Source organism: Lolium rigidum, chromosome 1 (genome assembly GCF_022539505.1).
Source record: "Lolium rigidum isolate FL_2022 chromosome 1, APGP_CSIRO_Lrig_0.1, whole genome shotgun sequence".
Classification (NCBI taxonomy): domain Eukaryota; kingdom Viridiplantae; phylum Streptophyta; class Magnoliopsida; order Poales; family Poaceae; genus Lolium; species Lolium rigidum.
This window is the reverse complement of record NC_061508.1, coordinates 289794093-289812350: the sequence shown is the minus strand read 5'-3', so window position 1 is coordinate 289812350 and position 18258 is coordinate 289794093.

Below are 18258 nucleotides of genomic sequence, written 5' to 3'. Positions count from 1 at the left end.
CTAAAGCAATGGGATTATCATCCCCAAGGTTGGAAAAAATTTCAGCAGTTTTATCACAAGCAGTTTCAAATAGCTTTAGTAGTTTCGAGTAATTTTGCGCGCTTTGCACTAGGAGTAGAAGCATTGCCAACACCAATTATTTTATCATGGATAGTAGGAGGTGCAGCAACATATGAATCATTAGCATTGCTAGTGGTGGTAATAGTCCAAACTTTAGCTACATTTTCCTTTTTAGCTAGTTTTTCATTTTCTTCTCTATCCCACCTAGCACGCAGCTTCAGCCATTAATCTTGTATTCTCATTAATTCTAACTTGGATGGCATTTGCTATAGTAACAATTTTATTTTCAATATCCCTATTAGGCATAACTTTCGATTTCAAAAGATCAACATCGAGGCAAGACTATCAACTCTAGAAGCAAGAATATCAATTTTATTGAGCTTTTCCTCAACAGATTTGTTAAAGGCAGTTTGTGTACTAATAAATTCTTTAAGCATAGCTTCAAGTCCAGGGGTGTATTCCTATTATTGTTGTAAGAATTCCCATAAGAATTAGCATAACCGTTACCATTATTATAAGGATATGGCCTATAGTTATTACTAGAATTGTTCCGATAAGCATTGTTGTTGAAATTATTATTTTTAATGAAGTTTACATCAACATGTTCTTCTTGAGCAACCAATGAAGCTAATGGAACATTATTAGGATCAACATTAGTCCTATCATTCGCAAGCATAACATAATAGCATCAACCTTATCATTCAAGGAAGAGGATTCTTCAACAGAATTTACCTTCTTACCTTGTGGAGCTCTTTCCGTGTGCCATTCAGAGTAATTAACCATCATATTATCAAGTAGCTTTGTTGCTTCACCAAGAGTGATGGACATAAAGGTACCTCCAGCAGCTGAATCCAATAAATTCCGCGAAGAAAAATTTAGTCCTGCATAGAAGGTTTGGATGATCATCCAAGTAGTCGATCCATGGGTTGGGCAATTTTTAACCAGAGATTTCATTCTTTCCCAAGCTTGAGCAACATGTTCATTATCTAATTGTTTAAAATTCATTATGCTACTCCTCAAAGATATAATTTTAGCAGGGGGATAATATCTACCAATAAAAGCATCCTTGCATTTAGTCCATGAATCAATACTATTCTTAGGCGAGAGATAGCAACCAATCTTTAGCTCTTCCTCTTAATGAGAAAGGGAACAATTTTAATTTTATAATGTCACCATCTACATCTTTATATTTTTGCATTTCACATAGTTCAACAAAATTATTGAGATGGGCAGCAAGCATCATCGGAACTAACACCGTAAAATTGCTCTCTCATGACAAGATTAAGTAAAGCGAGGTTTAATTTCAAAGAATTCTGCTGTAGTAGCAGGTGGAGCAATAGGTGTGCATAAGAAATCATTATTATTTGTGCTAGTGAAGTCACACAACTTAGTATTTTCAGGGTTGGCCATTTTAGCAGTAGTAAATAAAGCAAACTAGATAAAGTAAATGCAAGTAAACTAATTTTTTTTTGTGTTTTTGATATAGCAAACAAGACAGCAAATAAAGTAAAGCTAGCAACTAATTTTTTTGTGTTTTCATATAATGCAGCAAACAAAGTAGTAAATAAAATAAAGCAAGACAAAAACAAAGTAAAGAGATTGGGAAGTGGAGACTCCCCTTGCAGCGTGTCTTGATCTCCCCGGCAACGGCGCCGAAATTTGCTTGATGCGTGTAGTTGACACGTCCGTTGGGAACCCCAAGAGGAAGGTGTGATGCGCACAGCGGCAAGTTTCCCTCGTAAGAAACCAAGGTTTAATCGAACCAGTAGGAGTCAAGAAGCACGTTGAAGGTTGATGGCGGCGGGATGTAGTGCGGCGCAACACCGGAGATTCCGGCGCCAACGTGGAACCCTGCACAACACAACCAAAGTACTTTGCCCCAACGAAACAGATGAGGTTGTCAATCTCACCGGCTTGTCTGTAACAAAAGGTTAACCGTATTGTGTGGAAGATGATTGTTTGCAGAGAAAATAGTAAAACAAGTATTGCAAGCAGATTTGTATTTCAAGTATTAAAAGAATGGACCGGGGTCCACAGCTCACTAGAGGTGTCTCTCCCATAAGATAAAAGCATGTTGGGTGAACAAATTACGGTCGGGCAATTGACAAATAGAGAGGGCATAACAATGCACATACATGACATGATAAGTATAGTGAGATTTAATTGGGCATTACGACAAAGTACATAGACCGCCATCCAACCGCATCTATGCCTAAAAAGTCCACCTTCGAGGTTATCGTCCGAACCCCCTCCAGTATTAAGTTGCTAACAACGGACAATTGCATTAAGTATGGTGCGTAATGTAATCAACAACTACATCCTCGGACATAGCGCCAATGTTTTATCCCTAGTGGCAACAAGACAACACAACCTTAGAACTTTCGTCACATCGTCCTGAGTGTCAATGCGGGCATGAACCCACTATCGAGCATAAATACTCCCTCTTAGAGTTAAGAGTAAAAACTTGGCCAGAGCCTCTACTAGTAACGGAGAGCATGCAAGATCATAAACAACACATATGTAATAACTTGATAATTAACATGACATGGTATTCTCTATCCATCGGATCCCGACAAACACAACATAGAGTATTACGGATAGATGATCTTGATCATGTTAGGCAGCTCACAAGATCCAACAATGAAGCACAATGAGGAGAAGACAACCATCTAGCTACTGCTATGGACCCATAGTCCAGGGGTGAACTACTCACTCATCACTCCGGAGGCGACCATGGCGGTGTAGAGTCCTCCGGGAGATGAATCCCCTCTCCGGCGAGGTGCCGGAGGAGATCTCCGGAATCCCCCGAGATGGGATCGGCGGCGGCGTCTTAGTAAGGTTTTACGTATCGTGGTTTTTCGCATCGTGGGTTTCGCGACGGAGGCTTTAGGTAGGCGGAAGGGCGGAGTCGGGGCTCGACGAGGGGCCCACACCATAGGGCGGCGCGGGCCCCCCTTGGCCGCGCCGCCTTGTGGTGTCGCCACCTCGTGGCCCCACTTCGTATGTTCTTCGGTCTTCCGGAAGCTCCGTGGAAAAATAGGCCCCCGGGTCTTCGTTTCGTCCAATTCCGAGAATATTTCGTTACTAGGATTTCGAAACCAAAAACAGCGAGAAAACAGAACCGGCACTTCGGCATCTTGTTAATAGGTTAGTTCCAGAAAATGCACGAATATGACATAAAGTGTGCATAAAACATGTAGGTATCATCAATAATATGGCATAGAACACAAGAAATTATCGATACGTCGGAGACGTATCATGCAGCGAATGAGCCACCATGAAGTTGATCTCCTGACGCAGCGACCTGGTGCGTTCTTCTGACGGGGAGGACAGGTCCACTCCATCGAGCGCGCCTTCAGGTGAGAACCCTTTCCACCTGATGCCATGTGAGCGGGTTACGTGGAAAGAGCCGATGAGGTCGGCTTCGAGGACCGCTTTGATCTCGTCATGCTTCTTCTTGAGCTCCTCGGCCGGATCCTCGTACTTGACCGGAGTGCCTTCCGCCATCTCGGATGTAGATGGCGATGCGGTGGATGTCGAAGGTTGTCCCACCGGGCGTGCCGGAATGTGTTGCGGTCGGAAACCCACCGGCGGGCAGCGACGGGCAACACCGTAGAGCCGGGAATCTCCCGGGACCGCTGCTGGCCCCTGGTCCCTCCGAGCGACGGCCCGCAAAGCCTTCGCACGCACGTCCGATGCTGATGCAGGGCGTGCCACCTGACCTATACCCGGTCGGGAAGGTGTCGGATGATGCCTCGCTTAGTTTCCTGCATGGCATACACGTAAACGTTAAATACGAGCCTCGATCGGCTCTCGAGTTGTCTCGTGAATCGGCTCAAAGAGCCGATCCACCCATGATACGCACGAGGTGTACGATCGGATGGTGGTCCCGCTTGATCAAGATAAAGCTAAAGCGACCTACTACGATTTGGGGTTTTCACCGCATAATCGGAACATCCTACTCGTGATCGAGCCCGGCGGCCACGCACGGTGATCGTAAACCGACCCTAGACAAGGCCTAAAAACCAACACGAAGTTGATCCTCGGAACATCCTCGTCTAGGGCTAGCAAACTACACCCTACGCGCCACTCTGGATCCTTCGACCCGTTTGTAAGGCCTAACAATGCGAGATATTAAACTAATCCTTGAAGAACAAGGAGCAATCATAACGGATCGGATCTACTAAACAATGATCAAGCGGGGTGCCGCCCTTACACCCGTGATAGGCGTAAGGGCGGCTAGATGCCTAAGGGTTGCACGACGATAGCATATGATACGAAGAACAATGCTAACCCTAAAACATCTATGATAACTACGTTGCTCGCCATCAAAAAGGCTTCAGTACGAGCAACGCATAAACAACGAATAAACGTGTGTTGCCTAGATCGCAAGATGCGATCTAGGCAGCATGGTGCTTACCCGGAAGAAACCCTCGAGACGGGGGAGTTGGCGATGCGCCGAGATTGGTTTGTGGTGAACGTGATTGTTGTTTATTTCATAAACCCTAGATACATATTTATAGTCCGGGGGACTTCCTAATTCAGGCGTGCACCTAACCGTGCACGGGTTAAACTCTAACTTCTAAACGACATGTATCCTACTATGTTACAGATACACGGGCAAACTAGCCCAAACTTGGTATACAAGGCCGATTCATGTATTTATTTTATGTATATCCTTCAAGCCCATCTCCAATCGCGGCCCACCTCTGATCTGGTCAAATTCTGGTGATAACAGGAAGTCACTTTACAAGTTTAGAAATGATCCGGTGCATTTATGGAAGGCGCTAGAATGTTCTAGAACCTTCCGGAAGAAATCACCATGGAAGGTGGAGTCCCGGTTGGACTCCACCAACCCTAACCAACCAACCAAGTGGGAGGGTGGAGTCCATGGTGGACTCCACCACCTTGGCCGGCCAAGAAAGGGGGGAAAGGGAGATGTCCCTGTCCCTCTAGGTTTCGTCCATATGGAAGTTTTTGAATTGGGGTCTTATTCGAACACTTTGGGCAAACCCTAGAGATTCCACTTATATAAAGAGGAGGAGAGGGAGGGGGCCGGCCACACCAATCCAGCCGCACCCCCCCAGGGCTCCCAGGCCAGCGCCTCCCTCTCCCAAACCCTAGCCGCCTCCCTCCTCCCACCTCTCCCGCAGAGCTTAGGCGAAGCCCTGCCGGAGATCTCTACCGCCACCGACATCACGCCGTCGTGCTGTCGGGATTCCGAGGAGGATCTACTACTTCCGCTGCCCGCTGGAACGGGGAGAAGGACGTCGTCATCAACACCGAACGTGTGACCGAGTACGGAGGTGCTGCCCGACTGTGGCACCGTCAAGATCTTCTACGCGCTTTTGAAAGCGGCAAGTGATCATCTTCAGCAACAACGAGTCTAATCTCGTAGGCTTTGGAAATCTTCGAGGGTTAGTCTCATGATCTTCTCGTTACTACCATCTTCTAGATTGGATCTTGGCTTGTTATTCTTTCTTGTGGTAGGAATTTTTTGTTTTCTATGCTACGAATCCCATCACTCACCACATAACCAGCAAGATTACCGTATCAAGGAAACGGATTGTAACCAACAAACGACTAAAATTTTAAACTACACGCAAATTGTGGGCAAATAATCGACGTGGGCTTGGCTTCTCGTGTGATGATGCCCGAAAGGAATTGTTAGCAACCAAATTAGATGTGCAGCATGAATTTGATGTTGCGCACACACCCACACGCACACGCACGCACGCACAAAACTTGTACAATGCCAAGTTTCCTATATGCAGAAAAATACTGCGAGCAAGCAATCACGCCATAAGTTTGTTGTGTTCTAGATATCTTCGGCACATAGAAACACAACGTTCACCCATGGGAGAAAGTCATTTCTGCCATACATAGCTCAAATGTTTTTTTTGTTTATGTGATGGTGCTCATGTGTGTGTGTGTGTGTGTGTGTGTGTGTATGTGTGTGCGCGCGTGTGTGCTTCTAGACGGCAATCTATCGATTTGAATATTCATGTTGTTTGTCCGCTGGGATTAACAACTTGATTTGTTACGAAATATCAATGGGATTCCTGATTTTCATCGGGATGGTATTAAGAGGTAGTCCGGGGGATTATAGCTGGTGTAAATATATTCACTTTTGATGTGTTGAAAAGGGTTTTGGGGATTATTTTGTTAGATTTCTTGCCTCAAGCAAAAAACTATAAGTCCACCCCTAACTTGGTAGTGGTATATGGTGATGCTCAATAATGTGGCAACCAATTTCTTAGTTGAGTTGGTGAATGTAGCCTCACAATGCTCTATCATGATAGCCGGGGATTTTAACTTTAAAATGTGATACTGATAAAAAGTAAATGCCCTTGGTTATAGGAGATCGAGGCCTTTATTAAATGCAGTTATAGACCAATGAGGGATTACGGAAATTGCACTTGTAGGTAGAAAGTACACTTGGTGCAATTACCATGAATAACCTACTTATGCATTATAGAAAAGTTCATGGTTTCACCTTCATGTGAGGAACATTACCGTTTGGTTTGTGTTTCAGCACTTCCTATTGATATATTTGGTCGCACTTCTTTGCTACTAAAATTTGGTGAAAGGCAGATGGTAGCATCAAGTTTCAAATTTGAGAAGTTTTGGTTCTCAAATATTTAATAGCAAAAGTGCTAAAGAAAGATATCCTAGAAGTAGAAATATTGATTTATGGCAAAAAAATAGGAATGTGAATTTAAAGAAAAAATTTATTGGCTGGAATAGGAATGTAGAAGGGGGAATACAAGAAAATAGAAGTGAATTAGCAAGGAGCCTGCATGACAATGCTAAGATGGGAGAGGTCATTAAAATTAATTACAACTGCAAGAGCTACACAAATTCAGTTGCAATCGCAACATAGACAAAATAATTAGAGGAGAGGAAACAACATGGCTACAAAGGTCAAAAGAAATTGAACTTCTTGAAGGGGAAAATAATATAAAGTACTATCGTGCTAAGGAAAATGGATGAAAGAGGAAAATAAAAATTGTGAGACCGAATCAAGATGAGGGCATTATAGATGGGCAAGAGAACTTAAAGAAATACATAACCGACTTCTACGAAAAGCTTTTTGGGCATCATGAGAACTCAAATATCTATTTAGATATCAATAGAGTAGACAAGAAATCTATGGAATAAAATAGGTTTCTAATTAAGGAATTTACAATGAGGAACCAGAAATATCTTTTTTTTTTTGGCATGGCCACTAAGAAAGCTGCAAGGCCACATGATTTTACTGTTCAGTTCCGTAAAAACAAACTGGGATATATTCAAGGATAAACCTATTGGAGACTTATATATTGTGTTAAATTATGGGCTGGTCACCTTAGTTCAAAAAGGGGTTAAGGGTGGCAGAATCCAAGAAATACAGACCAATACTCTCGGTGAATGAAACTTTGAAGATTTTAACCAAGATGATTGTGAATAAGTTAATATATATCAATAAAAGTGTGATTCAAATTTCACAAAATGATTTTTGAAAGGAAAACATATAATCGAGAGAGAGGGAGTGTCACATGAAGTTCTACATGATCTGCATAAAACCAAAAAATAGTTGGGGTCCTTTTTAAACTGACTTTGAAAAGGCATTTGACAAATCAAATGGCCTTTCCTAGCTAAAGCTTTAGAAATGAAAGGATTTCTTAGTAAATATATTGATATCATAACAAAAGTTGGAATAAAGGTTAATGGAGAAATTGAGCCTTATTTTTTTACTTATGAAGGTCTGAGGCAACACGTTGTTGTGGTTGTATTAGCTATGAGAGTGGATTCGGTAAACAGGGGGGTACGTGAGCACCCCCTAGACACCGTTGGATTTGCTTTTAGATTCGCACCTCGCGAGTAGATGCTCACGGCGACTAAACGGCCGTGAAATCTACTTTTCTCCTCCATGCCTCTGAGCTGCATGTACAGCCCACCAGGCTGAGCGAGCACGCGCGCTGATTTTCCACGGCACTAAACGCGAAGTGATAGAAAGGAAGAAAAAATAACGTGCAGCTAGTAGCTAGCACATGCATATGCATGGCAGATTGTGCTAGCAGCTTTGGAACGGCGTGCCAAACCAAAAGTGAGTCGTCAAGCCATGCCATGGCAGTAGTATAAACAGCCACGACCGCGCGCACAGGCCGCCAGAAACCCAAACCACCTCCACAACACATGGAGAACTACGAGCGGCTCGAAAAGCTCGGCGAGGGCGCCGCCGGCGTCGTCTACAAGGCTCGGGACCGCCGCACCGGCGCCATCGTCGCCATGAAGCGCCTCCGCCCCGCCGGCCGCGACTACGGCCAGCTCTCGGAGGACCTCGGCCGCGAGGTGGGCTGCCTCATGGCGTGCCGCGGCCACCCGAGCCTCGTCGAGATACGGGCTGCCGGACGCGACACCTCCAACGCGTTCCTCGTGATGGAGTACGTCGGGCCCAGCCTGGCGCAGGTCATGCGGGAGCGCAGCGGCGGCTTAGCGAGGCCGTTCGCTGAGGCCGACGCGCGCCGGCTCATGCGGCAGCTCCTCGACGGCCTCAAGATCTGCGACTTCGGCCTGTCGCGCTTCGCCGCCCCTACTACGGGCGCGCCATACACGCCGCCCCTACTACCTCCTCTGCCTCACAGGCTTCACGGGACGCACTAGCCGCTCGTCATTGACAAGGCGCACAACTGCACAAGACCATTGACTAGAGCAGAAAAGAGATGGCCCTTCCGTGGAGAGAGGGCCAGAGTAGAGCTCCGCTCGGCGCCAGCGATCCTCAACCTCTGGCGACGGCGGCCTCCTCCTCTTGAGTCTCACAGTGTGACCTTCCAACACCTCCCAGGCGCAGCGCATCCCCATGGCAGTGCTTGGCGGCGACGACCTTCCCCGGCGGCGGCCTTCCCGTGGTGGTACTCGGTGGCGGTAATCTCCCGGCGGCAGCCTCCCCGTGACGCTACCTCCCCGTCGGCGACCTCCCCCGGCAGCAGCCTCCCCACGGTGGTGCTCCGCGGCGGCTACCTCCCCGTCGGCGACATCCCCCGGCAGCGGCCTCCCCACGGTGGTGCTCCGCGGCGGCTACCTCCCCGGCGGCGACCTCCCCCGGCAACGGCCTCCCCACGGTGGTGCTCTGCGGCGGCTACCTCTTGGGGCAGGGGTCTCCACGGTGCCGCTTTTGTTTCCTTTTTTTTCTTCCTTTGATTGATGGGGGCATGTGCCTTTTTCTTTGGCCATTTGCCAGCGCGCAGCTACATTATCATCGATTTGCTAGGAGCATGTTTTAATCAGATTGATGCTTCTGGCGTTAGCAGAACCAGGAATGGTGGTGTCTTCGTCAATATGGTCATGGCGGCCGGCGGCGTTCGACGGAGTGCTGCTGGCTGGACGGACGGTCCGGCGGTGGGATTCCAAAAACGGCGACGGCGAGCACCGCCGGATCAAGCGGTTGACTCGATTCAGTGCAGGGTTGGAGCTCACGCGTGCGGGCAAGGCCAGCATCGATTCCTTTCCGTTGACTCCATTCCTTTTTTATGATTGATTGGATCTTGTTCTGTACATGTTCTCAGATTGGAAATTGTTGCTGGTTGTTTCCAAAAAAATCTATATCTTTCTCAGATTTATTTTGTATTAATTATGATTGATGTGGGATGAGCTGCTGATTTGATGTATATGGAAGCTGCCGGTCCTAATTTACCGAAATTAGGGTCTTCCAGTCCTATAGTGGATTAGCGCAACAGATTTAATGGAGAGAGAAAAATAATCTCTTGACAAGAAGTAAAGTATCTACATTACCATTTTTCTATTCTCTCTGGGTCGAGCGGGTTCCACGCACATGCATTTTTAGCAGTTTTTTTGTCATCATATGGGCAGACTCTTGCATGAACCGTGTAGTTGCATACCTGACCATCGAGTGGGCCAGCTAGACACCACAACACCCAATAGTGCTAACAGATTAATAGATGCCGTTAGACACGTGTTGAGCAGCTAGGGGGTGCTCACGTACCCCCTGTTCACCGGGCTTCATCCGTATTAGCTATTGTGATTGAGAGAGAGCACAAAGGGAATGAATTTTTTTTTTTTTGAAAGGAATACGGTAGGGAAGTCTCTACAGTGATTTTTTTTATTAACAGGAACCCAAATTCGGGTTCCTGGAGACTGGGTGGCTGGGTTGTACATCCACTTCCCTAACCAAATGAGCTAGACTCACTTCTTCAAAGGGAAGGATTTGTTACTAGTTCGCCACGTGATGTCATTTCCATGCGAAAATTAGCTGATTGTTTCCTAGCTTCACCACATGATGAACCGAAACCACCACTTATATCTAGGGTCTATTTTTTTATCAGTTTAAGATGACTATGTGTTATTTTATTTCAATACCAACTATAGATGATGCACACCTTTTTAACTTATTGTTGAACCTACGGTAACTCGCAAGACGTATTTGACCTCCAAAAATGTAAACAATCATGCCCACAATATAAAGTTTAGAAGTTTCTACAAATATAATGGTCTGATCATACACTAATCCTCTATTGAGATATTTATTAGATCATATGCTTTAGATATTTATACCATAAATATGCATACAATCCATATCTTACACACCTCCGAAAAATATTCACGAAGCAAATAATATTACAAACTAGAGTTTAAATTAGCACAATGCAATTATTTTTACAATTAGTACATTACTAATATATATCTAAAGAAAAATTTGAATAATATATGGCAACTTTTATATGTAGTAAAACCTTTTGACTAATTAATTATGCTCGTTAAGACTATAAAGTAATTAAAGTAAGCTATAACAACGTATAAAAGTTTAGCATAAATTATATTTATCTTAACTCTGAAATGGGCAATGCTCATTATTATCAAATGTACTGATTTAGTAATTATGCCGTGATCATATTTTCTCATTGGTAGATATTCAGGTTTCCGGCAAAACATGAGAATAATTTAACTTTTAAACCTTACAACAATCAATGTTTAGAATATAGAAGCATGTGTTGGGATGGTATCCAATCACTCACGAGATGTTATAAATATAATTTAAATAGATGAACCATCACTTTGTTGATAGTACAGTTGAGATATAGAATACCTCACCAAATAAACCCGGTAATTGGATAGCACTGAGTTAGGGTAGCCTTGGCTTTTGACTCGAAAATCAGATAATGTAGTTTAAACCATTCGGATAATTCTGTATGTAGAAATAGCATACGCCATATCTACATGTTATTTTCTATATTGTATCATACACTGTATTAGGTCCTCATTTTCGGATTCAAATATGCTTTCTCGTTAGGTTACTTAAAACCGAATATCAATTCTTTAAAATTGGATTCGGAGCTAGATTCATCGTGTAACTCCTAGTTGTGGGTTATGTGTTGATTTTGTTCCTCGAATCAAACGCCTAGTTTCACAACTAACAGATGTTTTGACAATCATCTGCTTTGCATGTGTCATTTTATCATATTTCTCGGTTTTTCATATTTTTAAGTATCGAAATCTCACGAATCCAATAGGCCATTAGGTTCACTATGTAGTTATAATTCGTAGTAAGAAAGTAAGTTTCCATAGGATTACTTTTACCAGAAGGCCACCGCCCAATTCCATGTCCATCGAAAACGAAATGTACACAAACCAACATTTTACATTCCAGTAACACTATGCCTCGGGCAGGCTAAAGCCTCACAGAACACGAATCAAAAGACCAAAAAACAAAACAACAATGTGCAAACTGTTTTTGTAGGATCAAATTTAATAAAACATTTCCCTTTAAATTTTATGTTGAACCGAAACATCCAGTAAAGCAAACTCTCAGCATACGCCAACGCACACGCCATAGAAGTTGCTACCGCCGTCTTCCTCGACTCCATCTTCAAGAGAGATCCTCGCATTGACCATATCAGGCCTGCAATCGATGCCGCCACGGCGCCAGACGACTACACCATCCTGCACATGTCCACCATACTGCATCCGTCCCGAGACACCACTGCACCATGCCGCGGCGACTCGACGACACCGACACAGCAAAAGCACACCGCTCCACCTCAGCATCACCGCCATCCGTTGTCTGCTCCAAAAACGACGCCCCAACAGGGAGAATGGCGTTGCACGCCGCCATCGTCCGATCCGGGAGACCCGGGTCTAGGTTTTCCCCTGGAGCAGCCCATGCGAAGAACATAGGCTGCAGAGACAATGCCTTCAACAAGGTAACGACGAAGCACGCCGCCATCATCCACCATGACCGAAGTTTGGGCCGGCTTTCACCGGCAGCTGCGCCTCGCCATCGGGAGCTAGGCGACGGATCGCGAGATCCGCCACAGCTAGCCACACAACTAGCCGATCTCCTCCGGTGAGTGAGAAGACCACCACCGCGGTGCCATGGTTAGTGGCACCAGACGCCCGCCACCTGCCACGAGGTCGACGCCGTCCCCGCCATCCAGGGCCACCACCCTTGGTGCCGTGGTCCCAGACCTTGAGGAGGAGCTGTACGAGATCCGTCTCCATCACCGCTGACCCGGCGATGCCGAAGCTAGGACGGAAGGAGAGGACCGCACCGCCAGGTTCCGGTCCGCGCCGCCCACCCAATGAGGCCGCGGCGAGGAAGAGGAGAGGACGCGCCACCAGATCATGGCCACGCCGCCGCCATCACCGCCCGCCCGGCGAGAGGCCGCGCCGCCAACATCCTACACGGGCCGGGGCCATCCTCCCCGTGCGGAGGCTAGCCTCCATCCGCCGCACCAGGGAATCATGCGAGGATCCCCGCCGACCCCATCACCGGCTGCGCCAGGCTTCGCCGGCGACGGCCTCCGGGGACGACGAGGAGGGAGGGAGGGGGAGGGGAAGACGGTGGCAGCTAGGGTTTCCGCCCCAAGTCTCCCTGAAGGGGACGACCCGAGCGGACACGCTCCACCTTCCGAGGTTGCATCTATCAAGCTGCCAACCATATTAGCTGAATAAAAATCCAGCGCAACCGTTTCCAAACTGCTCCACCCAATAAAAATGTTCTGTCGTACGTAGCTCCTCTCTCTGGAGTCATGACCATGTACAAATCTAACGGAATGCCTAAGGGATAACCTCCAAAAAGAAAGTTCTTGGGGATCTGTTGAAGAACTCCGACCGTGATTTGGCTTTATCTTTCTTATCAACACCATTTAACCAATTCGTAAATAAGTTTGTGGTGTTTGTTGGCGGTGAGAGGGCAAAAGACATGTGTATTATACTCCATATAGTTTTCGTGAATGGGCATTCGATAAACAAGCGCTGAATTTTTTCATTCTTGTCACACAAAAAAAACGACTGTTATGATTTCCTTCCAGATTATTTTTAGCAAGATTATCTTTTTTCATTACTACTTTCCACATGAAATTCTATTTTTCAGCGCGGTACCTTGATCAAATAAACTTACCTATTGAGCCCAAAAAATACGAACCAAGGTAACCCCACTGAAGAATTTGGCTGTTCCCTCTCCGCTGAGTCTTGAAAGTGCAGGAAATTGGACCGAACATTCGTGACATGAAATGAAGCACGCGAAGTCACCGGTGGCAGCACACGGGGGTACGTGCTTGGACGGAAGAAGTCCAGAAGCGGCACGCCTCAGAACTCTCTACAATCTACGCACGCACGACAGGAAGTCATGATCCTTCAATTCCCTCCACCTCGAACCCTCCAATCGTCGTCAACCTCTCCTCCGCCTTCATACCCGCATGCATCAGCCGATCGCCAATCCTATCCAACTGCACAAATCAGCAAATCGCAAGCAGAATCCACACGCATATTCCAACCTAACCGGCGAACGTCATCTATATCCGACCCCGGCTGATTCTGGCCGGAGAGCGCTGTCGCGTGCGGTGGCTCTGATCCGTTTGGTCGCAAGTTGGGATTTAGGGTAGCATACGTACCGGGGGGGTGACGCACGTCGACGGCGACGCCAAAAGACCCCTCGCTTTGGAGCTAACGGACGGACGATTTGCTGCGGGTGCACTTGTTGGAATATCCGCTAGATTCGCCCTCATGGCCGGAGTGACGATCGAAGCCACGGCTGCCTAATTGCAACTGGACTTGTCAAGCTAATTAAAGGCATAGTGGTGATGTACTCCAGCTAACTAAAGTGGAAGCTAGCACCAATGATTGTTAGTAAATTATCAGTAATCTACAGCGAACAAGCTGCGCTTTTGTCTTGGCTCTTCGTCCCTTTGTGCTGATGCAAGCCGAGGAAGGAGCCAATTTGCCATGCTTCCCACTTTCTAGAAGATAAATAAGACATGATGCGCGAACTTTTGTACGTCGCATATTATGTTTGGTCAAAATCGAGGTTTGTGATGTTTGTCCGACGGTGCAAAACAAAATACCGGATATGTATACAATATCAAATGTCTAAGTATGATTTATCACGGTTCGAAAATAATGTTACAAGATTTTAGATGTTAATGTTTTTTTCTATATAGTTAATTGAAATTTGCAACGTTTAATTGTGCCAAATCTAATAGGCTGGGTAGTATGAAACAGATGGAGTATTTGAGTATGCAAATTAAGACTCATATATGCATGCCACAAAGGGAGAGCTGGATTTATTTTATGATTTGTATCTTAGCAATACAAATACAAAAAGTAAAGAATAACATAAAGGTTTGGCATCACCTTTCTAACCATAAAGTCACACCAGTTGGAACATCCACTGGATCCCGGCCGGCTCTTGGCTAGAGTAACGATCCATGGAGTCATCCAACTAATTAAAGTGGAAGCTAAAAACATGCGTATTTGTAATTAATGTGCCACAAACAAACTGAACTTTTGGCAGCTCTTCCCTATCTTTATGCTGATGCAAGGTGATGAAGGAGCCAATTTATCATACTTTCTAGAACAAATATAGTACTGTATATCCAGTGTACGGCTATGTACACCATGGTCTAATCTCTGTTTGTTTACATGTGCTTCTTTTATGCGACAGTACAAATGAAGGATTTGAATCTTAGCGAAGAAAATCAGTTTAATGAAGACCGAGGTTGTGGATCTTCAAGATTAAGTAAGTTACAATAGTTGTCTCGCAATCAAGAGAACAATGTCCCCCAATAAAAGAATAATCCAACTTAACGAGAACACAAAAGAGTCACACCTGAAGTTTAATCAAGTTAAATCGGTGATATGCTAGAGCAGTACCATCCTCATAACCGTCCAACTACATGCTGGGTTTTTTCACTGATTATCCTTTCAAACAGACGATGGCATGCGGTTTCTATGAAAGTGCCAGTTCTCGTATAGTATATTCCCGAGAGAGAGAAACAAGATTTCTTACCTTTTGTTTTATCTTCTTCCTTTTTTTTTCTTTCTCAATCAATTTGTGTGTGTGTGTGTGTGTTATGTGGCATCTCAACGGCACACTTGAAGTTCTCATGTGTTACTGTCCCAGTTTCTACATCCTCTTTTATGTTCCAAATTATTGTGTATCGAACGGGACAAAAATCACTTAAAACATAAACGTGCCCCCCTATTTTTTCGATCAAGGGAATATGCTAATACCAAGATGATACCAATTACACTACAACAACATAACGTCTAGAGTGCCTGGACTTCAAAGATGCACACAACCGAACAATAAAAGAAGAAGAGAAAAAAGAAAACAAAGACCTTGATGAAGTGAGAAAAAACTCGCAACAGCAAGAGCACCACCAATAGTGACGACGCCTAACCTCCGAAAAAGGTTCCCCAGAACAATGCCTCTAGTAAGGTTCATCATCCAGTCGAACCAACATGGTTAGATCGTAGGTTTGCACCCAAGAGAAAGTTCAAACTCCAGACAAAGCCATCGACAAGAAACCACTAGGATGATGTCATTGCCAAGTACAACCACCAAAGATCAGACTTAGGGTTTTCACCCAGGAAACTGAGGCCACTAAGAATGAAGTCTTACACCGTCTCCACTTGTCGAGAACACTGATGCAAAACACACCGATCGTGCGACACGCATATTTCATCCAATCTGCTGCGAGTACTCCCCGAAGTCTTGACGTGCTCTTGACTCGACCTGAGCATGCGAGATGGATATTGTGGACACTTCAAGAAGAATCGCAAGGCATATATGCCATGTCACAGCACATCTATTTTCTGCCGCCAAGGTGTTTGTAGTACTCCCTCCATAAATGATCTGGTGCGCCTAGCAAAGCATGCTGCCAATCTTAAACAATGCCCCAGGCGTCCTTGTGCTTATCCACTCCAAGATTTCGTTTCTCGGCGATTTACACAAAAATAACCCAAAAGTGGAAGAAAAGCACAGACTGACCCTCCGGCGAAACTATTTCACCAATCTAACCCTTTTGTGTGGCGCCCCTCCCAGGGGCGCCACACATGCCCATGTGGCTCCCCTCCTGCCGGCGCCACCGACCCAGCCGACGTGGCTCCATCGACGCCGAGCCGGTGCGCCCATCCGACGTGGCAGCATGTGTGGCGCCCCTCCCAACGGCGCCACACATGCACTTGTAATCCCCAAAACATACCGTAAGACAATTCCTGCGGGACTTAGCCGTTTTGCGAGGCTCGATGTGTGGCGCCGATGCCACGGGCGCCACACTAGCATGTGTGGCGCCGATGCCACGGGCGCCACACATCCACTTAAGTGTGGCGCCCGCGCCCGCCCCCAGCCCGACCATCTTCTTCTCTGTTTCTTCTCCTCTCTCCCTCTCTCCCCCAAATCAGTGTGGTGGACACTCTTACCGCTGAGCAGGTAACCGATCACTGCGGAGTTGCAATCCTAGTTTTGATTGATTCTACTGGCATCTACTAAATAATTGTATGCTGCAGGTGGAATGGGAGCCATATGGTACCTACTACCGTATTGGCGCGGCGATGACCGACCTAAACCCCAAGTGCACGGAGGAGGCGCGGTTCCGGCGTATGCGCTGCCCACTCATATGCATGTGGCTTGTTGAACACCACCAGCCGCAAAGAGTGATGAGACAGCTTTGGGCCGTATCGGGAGTGCCCACCAACGTGGCAAGACACGGACAAGGCGCTTCACGGGTAAACTTCGGAATCATGCGATGGAAGATTCTTGATAGAAGAGGTACAAACTAACTTGTTGATTCTTGCAGGCTTGATAGGCAGCGGCGAGAGGAAGATCACAAATTGGCCGGTCCATCATAGCGGCCACATCACGGCGTTCCAACACTGCTTGGAAGCGGCACGGAATGCTGGCCCCGAGCAGATTGTGCCTCACGACTTCACCGCTTTCAACAACTACCTCGAGTGGTTCCATCGGAACACGCGTATCGAGTTAGTGAAGCGCGCGTATCGTGAAGAGATCTTGGACGACCCCATCCGGTTCGATGAGGTTGGGCAAAGCCAGCACGACACTTTTGCTCGCGAGAGGGAGATCGACTTCTATTGCTTCCGAGCTGAACTTCGTGGTAATGGATTCTCTCACTAACTAGTACATCATCTAGATTGCCATGTGCTCGCTTAAATTGTGTATGCTATGTTTGTCACAGCGGGAGGAGATCCGTAAAGCAGGTCGAGGAGTGCGAGGTTGTGTGGGAGCAGAGCCACACGGATGAAAAGCTCTGTCGGACCGTTGCGGAATTTCGTTAAGGTATGATCAGCAACTTTGAATGTACGCAATTATGTGCTTGGTGGCTTTGTAACCGTGAGTTCCATGACGCGAACACCGCACGAAAGATGCGGCGGTTAGCGAACTTGCTAGGTTGCCGCGAAGGCGAAATCCCTACATCCTCCTCTTCGAAGAACATGTATGGACTATTTTGTTGCTGCGAAACATGTTCTTACTAATTTCAACTTTTGTAATCTCATGTGTTCATGTTTGTGCAGATTCCTCCCGAGGACGACCTAATTCCGAGTCAAGGCGTACTTCCGAAGCGTACCTCCAAGCAACGGTCAGCTTACCGGTTGAAGCCAAGGGGCAAGGCTCCAAACCGGTACACTCCGGAAGATTATGTCAACCGAGGAAAGAAGGTTGTCACCGATGACGGGCCGCCGCGGAGATCAGCTATGTCGAGGATGAGGAACGACGAGCCGTTCTCTTCAGAGGAGGAGGACGAGGAGGAGGAGGAGGAGGAGCAGGAGCAGCAGCAGGAGCAGCAGCAGGAGCAGCAGCAGGAGCAGCAGCAGCAGGAGCAGCAGCAGGAGCAGCCAAGGCAGCGGACGAAGAGGATGGCCGTCCGGAAGCAGCCCACGAGGACGGCACGTCGAGGACGC